Source organism: Limulus polyphemus, unplaced genomic scaffold, assembly GCF_000517525.1.
Source record: "Limulus polyphemus unplaced genomic scaffold, Limulus_polyphemus-2.1.2 Scaffold1290, whole genome shotgun sequence".
Taxonomy (NCBI): domain Eukaryota; kingdom Metazoa; phylum Arthropoda; class Merostomata; order Xiphosura; family Limulidae; genus Limulus; species Limulus polyphemus.
Genome location: NW_013666900.1, coordinates 221,769 through 231,516, shown reverse-complemented (window position 1 = coordinate 231,516; position 9,748 = coordinate 221,769). Strand labels below are relative to the sequence as shown.

At 35.4% G+C, this 9,748-nt stretch overlaps 1 protein-coding gene across 4 annotated transcripts in view; it reads right to left on the bottom strand.

The window, feature by feature from the left end:
* The window catches only part of LOC106462958, a 35,391-nt gene that overhangs the window by 18,866 nt on the left and 6,777 nt on the right, over positions 1-9,748 (bottom strand). Inside the window, exon 1 of one of the 4 annotated variants that reach the window (XM_022390355.1) lies at positions 2,145-2,344. The exons of 2 other annotated variants lie outside the window; for them this stretch is intronic. The gene's annotated coding sequence lies outside the window, so the exon portion shown is untranslated. Of the gene's footprint in view, positions 1-2,144; positions 2,345-9,748 lie in introns of those variants that run through there. One more of the 4 variants, XM_022390356.1, reaches the window with a different exon arrangement.

Here is a 9,748-nt window from a genome sequence, read left to right as displayed (position 1 = left end):
GACCCTCAGAGCGCCCTAACCACCTGGCCATGCTGTGCCACAGAAGAGAGAGTCTGACATCAAAAAGCTAATTGTGGAATCTTGAATAAAGAATAGGAGAGTGTAATGAAGACAGAAAAGAAGGTTACAACGTAGTAATTTTTGGGAAGTGGACTAACATGATGCTTTTCTTGCACGTCATTACATTACATTAAGTACCGATTTAGCTACATACATGAATATATATGTGTATGTATGTATTGTTATCAACCATCATTTCAATAATAGTGCGTTCAAAAAGAAAAAGAAAACGGGGAGAGAGCCGGGCGTAACCTAGTGGGTTAGCTTGTCGGGCTACGCACCAAAGGTCCAAGGTTCGAGTCCCGGTATATCCCTGAATAGTTTTTTTTTATTAAACCTAAGGTTTTTATCTGTACGTTTACCCCATGTGTTAAATCAGAAATATCAGATACATTCAGAAATGTTTGAAATAAGATGATTTTATCACATTTTCGTTAACAACATTGTTTGCTCAACAATTGTTTTGTTTCTTTCGTGTAGATAGTAAAAGAAATTATTGATATATATTTGGTTTAGTTATTTGAGGTTTTACAAGCTCACCGTACACTTGAAAGTGTTACGGTAGAGAGGCATGCTGGGAAAGAATTTTCGCATTTCTAGATAAAAATTAAGACTTCTATGCGTACATGTACTGAAGCTGAAGGAAACATTAGACCCACACATTTTTCTCTGGTGTTTTAACTGCTGAATACGTCATCATGATAACTCTGGAGTAATGCTTTAGCACATTTACAATACATGAAGTAACACAATACGTCAAGACGACTGGCACCATTCGATAGGCACGTAAAATTTAAGTGTTACAAAAACTATGAGAGATGACAAATTTTTCAGAAATAATGAGCTTTTAGCGTACTAAACACCACTGTCAACTAAAGATAGAGAAGACTTTACTGCCGGTTGATTATCCACATTACTAGTCACGTGTATGTTGATGATTTACTATGCCACATTTGGTTAAGGAATAGATCTGGAGTGACTAAGTTATAGAAGGAAAAGACAAATATGCCGAAACGTCGTTCCTGGGCTAACACCTACTAGGTGGCCGTCTATATTTCATGATGGTTCTGTCCGAAAAAAAAAACACTAAAAAAATATGTTACAGTGTCATCATTCCATCCCCATACCTCTACTTTCTGAGCTGTGCATTCTATATTGGAACTTACTTTGGAGATTTTTAAAAGTATCTGTTTCCATACAACTGAGACATCATGGAAGGTTCGTACGTAAATATTTAATCTCAGAACATTGCAATATATGAAGCCAAGGACACTATAAACAGTATGAAAACAGTGGTTTCTTAATACACAAAGCCACAAACACTACATAACAATACGAAAACAGTGGTTTCTTAATACACAAAGCCAAGAACACTACATGACAATACGAAAACAGTGGTTTCTTAGTACACAAAGCCAAGAACACTACATGACAATACGAAAACAGAGGTTTCTTAATACATTAATTAAAATATCTACAAACTATTATGTAGCACATATGTTCTATGATACATGAAACTAAGATATTTATAAACTATTAGGCAACACAGATGTTCTATGGTACATAAAATTAAGATATCTACAAACTATTATGTAACACATATGTTCTATGATACATGAAACTAAGATATTTATAAACTATTAGGCAACATAGATGTTCTATGGTACATAAAATTAAGATATCTACAAACTGTTATGTAACAGATATGCTACAATTCATAAAATTAAGATATCTATAAACTCTTATGTAACACAGATGTTTTATGGTACACAAAATTAAAATATCTACAAACTATTTATGTGTCATAGATGTTTTACAATAAATAAAATTAAGATATCTACAAAGTATTACGTAACACAGGTGTTCCTTAATACATCAGAAGTAAGAAGACTACGTTTCAGCATTAAACAAAGCATATTTTGTAAAAAGAAATTTTTTTCCTGACTTATAAAACTGCTCTTTAAGACATTTCTTACTCCTAATGCATTACAGTCTACAACACTATCAATGTACTGACTGTATAACTAAGAATGGATTTGTTTTCTGCCTGGATTTAATATTTTTCTGGTGTTTATCGTACATACTCACTGATACGGAGAAAAGCGAAGATTGTGTCTGGAGGCTTCCCGAGATTACTGCGAAAACACTAGCTCTCTGTCGAAGATACGTTTTACGTGTCTACCGTGCGTCTTCTAACTGTGTTAATCACACGTGCAGCGTGTGACGTCAGCACGAACTAAAGGTCTGTTGATGAGTTTAGTAAAAGCTGGTTGGTCCGTGATATAACTTATATTATTTGATCAGATTTAGAGAGAACTCTTGGTGGCTATCAGTCGATGCACGTAGTTCTATACTACCAAAATGTAGATTCTCTGCGTCGATAAGTTCCATTAAGTACTAATAATTTTAGGTACAACATTGAAATATTTCATGTAAAATTTTTGTTTGTCTGTTTGTAATTAAGCACAAAGCTACACAATGGGCTATCTGTACTCTGCCCGCCATGTAAAATTATTAACCTTCGGTATTTCTTTGACATACGGCAGAACATGGGAAAAATATATGAAAAAGAAAATAAAACAAAATGTATTCTAGGTCATTCTGAACCATTCCTAGTTCCAGCTTATTCCAACTGGAAGGTGAGGGAGGGGGAAGAGAGACATATAATGGGGCAAAATCTAAAATTAAAATTGTGAACGTCATTAGCTTGTCTTCACCCCCATGCTAACTTCGGCTCTGTACTGAGTCAAGAAGGTTTGTTTGATGTGTTTTAAATTTCGCGCAATATGCGAGGGCTATATGCGCTAGCCGTCCCTAATTTAGCAGTGAAAGACTAGAGGGAAGGCATCTAGTCATCACCACCCATCGCCAATTCTTGGATTACTTTTTTACTAACGAATACTGGGATTGACCGTCACATTAAACACCCACGGCTGAAAGGGCGAGCATGTTTGGTGGAATGGGGGTTCGAACCCACAACCTTCAGATTACGAGTCAAGCGCCTTAACCACCTGGCCACTTTGGGGACGTGGGTGCGTTATAGGAGTAACGATCAAATCCTACTATTCGGTTAGACAAGAGTTGGCAGCGGGTGCTGTTGATTAACTGCGTTCTCTTTAGTCTATTAATTATAAATTAGGAATGGCTATTCGCAGATAGCCCTTGTTTGGCTTGGTGCGAAAATTCTACGTACAACTTGACTATAAGTTTCACTTTAGTTTGTCAATGGATTTTCTTTTCTAAGCCTTGTGTATTGCGTATACAGTATATGTTACCAAAAACAGGCCTTGAACCCTTGATAAAAAAAATCACTATTCACAAATTTGTGGTCCTATTCTTTTATGTTCCCAAATAACTGAGCGTATAAATAATTGAATTATACATTTTGTAGCAAACATCTGCTCACGCGCACTTAAAGGCAACTGCGTGGCATTCTTATTACACGTTCTAAACAAACCAAGCAGACAGATGGCGCTGAATATACCGATGTAAGCCAAGTCGAACCTTTTTTACTTTGACAAATAAAACCAACTAAGTAGAACCAGAATAAGTCTTGTGTTATAGTAGTATTGTTCCTAAGATTCTGATCAACTACAGTTTTGAAAGATACTAATGGAGGCTCTTTATCGTCTGTCTCGAACGTACTGCTTTCTATTACATGTCAAACTCTGATATCTCGTTCAAAACAATAAAACTTGCTGCCTTCAGTCCTTCTTTTATTTAGAAATCTGTGCACTTACCGAGTTAAAATTTCACAAAGAAACCATAACAGATAAATTCAACAATAGGTGAGTGCGAGTACTCTAATAACAACCAGAAAGCATTACAGACAAAACCATCAACAAATGAATACTCTAACAATTGCCAGAAAGCATGGGACCATTAGCGTGTCAGATTGTGGATATGAGTCTCCATTGTTAGCGTCCCGTTACTGTCAAACATAAAATTACGATCCGCACTTAGAGGATATGGGTGTGTTATAAGAGTGACGGTCGAATTCCACTATATGGTGTGGCAAAAATAGCCCAAGAGTTGACGGTGGGTGGTATTGACTACTGTAGCTTTTCGCGAAAATCATCAAACAAACCAGAGAACGTAACAAAGAAAACCAACAATAACCGAGTACGAGTACTCCAATAATAACCAGAAAACATAACGAGTGCTCAAACAACCTGCCGACCAGAGAAAGATTTAAAGATTGGGGCTCGAGGGGGCCGGATTCTTTAAGGAATCATTCACATAGTTTATTCCGTTTAAGTCAAAGAACACTGCCAGTAATTGACCAGTTTTTTCACGTGTTGAAATATCTTCTGAAATACCCATAGTATTTGAACAAAACTTTACACACAATGACTGAACTCTAGTATTGATAACCAGATATTCAAGTCTGTTTAACGCAACTTTAGTAAGTTCTAGTGTTTACAGTACACCATGTAAGTGCTGAAATCTGATAGGCTTTTAACCCTAAAATTACTGATGGGTTTTATGTAGACTGCATCATCTTTTTACATAACTTTCTCAAGTATGTATACATCAATCTGCTTGAAGGTCAATGATATCGTTGATTACAGAGCCCCATGTAACATCGAGTCACATAAAAAGTGTAAACGAAAACATCATTATTACTGCAGTTAATATCACTAATTTCTGATTTCTGTTGGGTCCCCTGAGCAGTTTACGCAGAAGATGCCTTCTGGTAGTTACTAGAGTGTTCTTTTATTGTTGGTTTTGTGGGTAATGCTTTCAGGTTGTTATTACAGTGCTCGCACTCTCTTATTATTAATTTTATATATTGTTAGAGTATTCGTTTGTTGTTGGTTTTGTCTGTAATTCATCTGTTCACAAAAGTTTTTCATGTCGACCTTATTTCAGATATCCTGAATCTGCGCAACTCCATTCGTTCGAAAATGTATTTCAACCGTCCTATTCAGGTTTGTATTTCAACCGTCCTATTCAGGTTTGTTTGCTCATTTTTATAATGAGTGTTGTAAGAATTAGAAACAAAAAATTTGATTATTTGATATGATGTAATATATACAAAATGTCGGTAATTTGAGGGTTAATTAGGACCATAAAAATGAAACCGTAGGTAACAGATAATCAGCTAAAACAGAATAGTGAAAATATATTTTTTTTAAATTACACACGCAATACTAACTCGAGATTAACAGTAATATATCTTTGTAAAAGAGCTACAGAACTTCCGAAAGGATTCTATATTAAAAAATACATGACATTAAAAATTGAATTATGTAGTCTTTAGTATGTATTCACTCTTTTGCTCTGAAAAGTATTCAACAGTCTTTTTACTCTACCGAAGGCCTATAAGTTAACCGTACCTCTCAGAAGGCTATACGAGACTAGTTTCCAAGGTGACCCGACCCCCTAGGCCCGGCATGGCCAGGTGGTTAGGGCACTAGACTCGCAATCTGTGGGTCGCGGGTTCGAATCCCCGTCACACCAAACATGCTCGCCCTTTCAGCCGTGGGGGCGTTATAATGTGACGGTCAATCCCACCATTCGTTGGTAAAAGAGTATCCCAAGAGTTGGCGGTGGGTGGTGATGACTAGCTGCCTTCCCTCTAGTCTTACACTGCTAAATTAGGGACGGCTAGCGCAGATAGCCCTCGTTTAGCTTTGCGTGAAATCCATAACTAACAAACAAACCCGACCCCTTTATATCTACTACTACTATAACTATAATAGTAGACGAAAATTGAACAAACACATTTCTAATCAGGACTTCTTCGTTTAACATTTATTTATGCTTGTCTGACCAGGACTTCTTCGTTTTACATTTATTTATGCTTGTCTGACCAGCACTTCCTCGTTTAATATTTATTTATGCTTGTCTGTCAGAGATAATTTGAGAAAGATTCTTAGTTTACACTTCTAACGTGCATTCAAAATACTTAAGCGGAATTATGGGTAGTACAAAATATACAGACGGAAGTGTTCGAACTACAACAAAACAGATGCCTATTAAGGCTTAGAGCTGACATATCTAATTAATCATTATAGCAGCTTCCTAATGTTGTAGAAAACCGAGGAGAGAAATATCGAACGTTTATGCACAATAACCTTTTTAGTTGAAATAATAACAATCGGACACTTTAATCACCTCCTCCTGTAACTGTTTCAGGATTTTAACCCCTTTAATACGTGTTTCATTACAGTACAGAGATGTATAGTGAAAACCATCTGAATAGGCGGATCGAGGACTTTGTAATTAAACCAAGAAGTAGATCAATTTATTTACATAGAATGAAAGGAATCTCAGTTATTCAAACCTACTCTCATATGTATATAACGATTTTTGAAGTAGAGACTACACAGAAAACAATCGGAGCTTCATTTAGAACCTCATCCTTGTAGGAGACTACAAAGAAAAACAATCGGAGCTTCATTTAGAACCTCATCCTCTTACGAGGCTACACAGAAAAAAAAGAAATTGAATTTAGAACCATCTCCTTTCAGGAGATTGCATAGAAAAATAAACGGAGTTCAATTTAGAACCGCCTCCTTGTAGGAGAGTACATAGAAAAACAAACGGTGTTTAATTTAGAGCCATCTTCTTTTATAATACTTTACAGAAAAACAAATAAAGCTTAATTCAGAACTATCTCCTTGTAGGATATTACATAGAAAAACAATCAGAACCATCTTCTTTTTCTAGATTCCACAGGAAAAAAAAAGGAGCTTAACTGAGAACTATCGCCTTGTAGGAGATTACATAGAAAAACAAATAGAAGTTAATTCAGAACTGTCTCCTAGTAGGAGACTAAACAGAAAACAGACGGATCTTAATTCAGAACTGTCGTCTTATAGGAGACTACACGGAGAAACAAACGGAGTTTAATTCAGAGCCATCTCCTTGTCGAACACCACAGAAAACAAATGGATCTTAATTCAGAACTATCGTTTTATAGGAGACTACACGGAGAAACAAACGGAGTTTAATTCAGAGCCATCTCCTTGTAGAACACCACAGAAAACAAATGGATGTTACTTCAGAACTATCGCCTTTTAGGATATTATACAGAAAAACAGAGCTTCATTCAGAACCATCTCCTACAGAGGAAAGCAACGAAACTTAATTCATAACTGTAGCCTTGTAGGAGACTATACAGAAAAACAAACAGAACTTTATATAGAACCACATCCTTGTAGGAGACTATACAGAAAAATAAACTAACCTTAGTACAAAGCCATCTCCTTATAGTTATATTTTGCGTCATATGTCATTGTCAAGACTTTTTTTTTGAGAGATAAAATGTTTTGTGTTGTATATATAAAAGCTGTGTAAAAAGTGTTTGTCCAATTCTAAGAAGTCGTTTATTCAGCGTTTACAGACTCCAAAAATTGTTGTTTGCTTATTTATAGATCCTCCAAATTGTTTGAACATTCTTTGCAAATACCAGAAGATGTTTGGATAGTGTTTGTAAACCTAACAAATTTTTGAAATGTGTTTGTCGACCCCATTAGTTGAATGAATTGTGTTTATAGAAACAAAAAAAAATGTTTAAAATGCACTTGTAGACTTAAGAAGTTGCCTGTTTTGCTTGTACAGTTCATTAGTTGTTTCAGTTTTATTTGTAGACCTAAGAAGTTGATTGAATTGTTATTACAACTTATTAGTGGTCTGAATTGTGTTTGTATATACCTCATATTGTTTTATTATTACAAAAGTTGGTTTTACAGTATTTGTACAACTTACAAGTTGTTTGAATTGTGTTTGTATACCCAAGAAGTTAATTGAATTGTTTGTGCAACTTACAAGTTGTTTGAATTATGTTTGTAGACCCAAGAAGTTGATTGAATTGTTTATGCAACTCAATAATTGTCCGAATTGTGTTTGTGTATACACCATTTTGTTTGATTATCCCAAAAGATGTTTACAGTGTTTGTACAACTTACAAGTTGTTTGAATTGTGTTTGTATGCCCAAGAAGTTGATTGAATTGTTTGTGCAACTCAATAGTTGTCCGAATTGTGTTTGTGTATACACCATTTTGTTTGACTATCCCAAAACTTACAAATTGTTTGTATGACATTTGTAGATTCCACAAGGTGAATCATTCGACCATGAACGTATAAATCTGACAGAGTCCAAAGGTCACTGACACAATTCAGTAATCACATTCATTTTGAGTCTACATGTAAACGGACTGGTTCTGTACCAAGCAGCTAAGGCGGCATATCATTATATTTGCTGAGAGCAGTTGTTACATGTTTCTTCTTCTTCTATTTCTAATACAGGCCTCTGTTCATGGACCTAAAGTCACGTTTCCGCGTACGTTTGAAATGTATACATCCGGTATATAATTAAACTTTATTCCTCTTACAAGGTCTCTGGACTAACCTAGTTGCATACGCAACGTCTATTACTAAAAGGTATATGAACAAAAACAAACACAAAAAGTGTCGCTGTTTTCTGACGAGACTTGCGTACAAACAATCCTGATTTTGAAGACTATGCCCAGCGATTGGTTGATAGTAGTAAGTAAATCGTTTAAGTACTTGGAGTAGGGTGTGAAATAAGACATTGTTTCTCAGTACTTATACAATCCAACAGAACCTGTGATAAAGAAAAACATACCCTGTAACGTTGAAACATAAGCTTTTAGAATAATATGAAACAAGTTGTAACATTGTTTCAATATAATTTCGCGTCGAATATTGCATACTTTGTACAGATAGCTAAAGGTAATTTTCTGTATATATATCAAATATTAATTTTTTAAAGAAAATGCCTTCCACCTCTGTAGATGCTCTGAAACAGATCTGAAAACTAGGAAAACGTTAGTTGTTACACAAACAGCTACTAAAAGAACTATTATCAGAACGTGGCCAAGACAATCAATATTATTGGATACATAATATAAAATTGCTTGCTAAATAAAAGTAAACTTTATAATTGGTTTAACATTATATTGTTATCATGCTTATCAATTTTATTAACGATAGCACAAGTATGAGTTACTTGTCATTTGGCTGTTTTTATATCAATACTCACACACATACATACACATAATCAAGGGGTTTGTTTTATACATTTGCCTCCTACTGCTCTACGATTAGCCTACTTGGAAGATGTTTGAACAGGCTGGCTTAAACTGCGTTCCTCTGTTGGTGTTTGTTAGGTTGCATCATTCTGACAAGGATAAGTAACTAAGCTACACTGGAGATTCACACATTGTGTCAACTGGACTTCCAGCATTAAAACCAGCATCTTTCTCTTTGCCAGCTGGACTCTCAGAAAGCATGTTAAAACTAATATCTGTTGTAAAATTGTGTAGGGAAAATAAACTTATGAGTTAAATGTACAAACAAATCGATTAGCTTGGACAAAGAAGTAATGGCTGTCAACAAACTCACGTGTTTACAAAGGAAGCCAGTCTAAATTCCACCCATTGGTGCAGGCGATTTAAAATCTTAAAACACTTTACAATAAAATTACTAGTCAGAATTCCACGACATTTTGTACAAAACATAAGTAGTGGTATTGTTTATCTCTATAAAGTTTAAAAGAAATTGGAAACATAGATTTTGTTTTAGATAAAACCAGCCAAGCACTATTGCTAGTAGAGTGAACACGAAGAGAGTAGTGATAATAATAATTTCAAGGCCCGGTATGGCCAGGTGATTAGGGCGCTTGACTCGCAATCTGAGGGTCGCGGGTTCGAATCC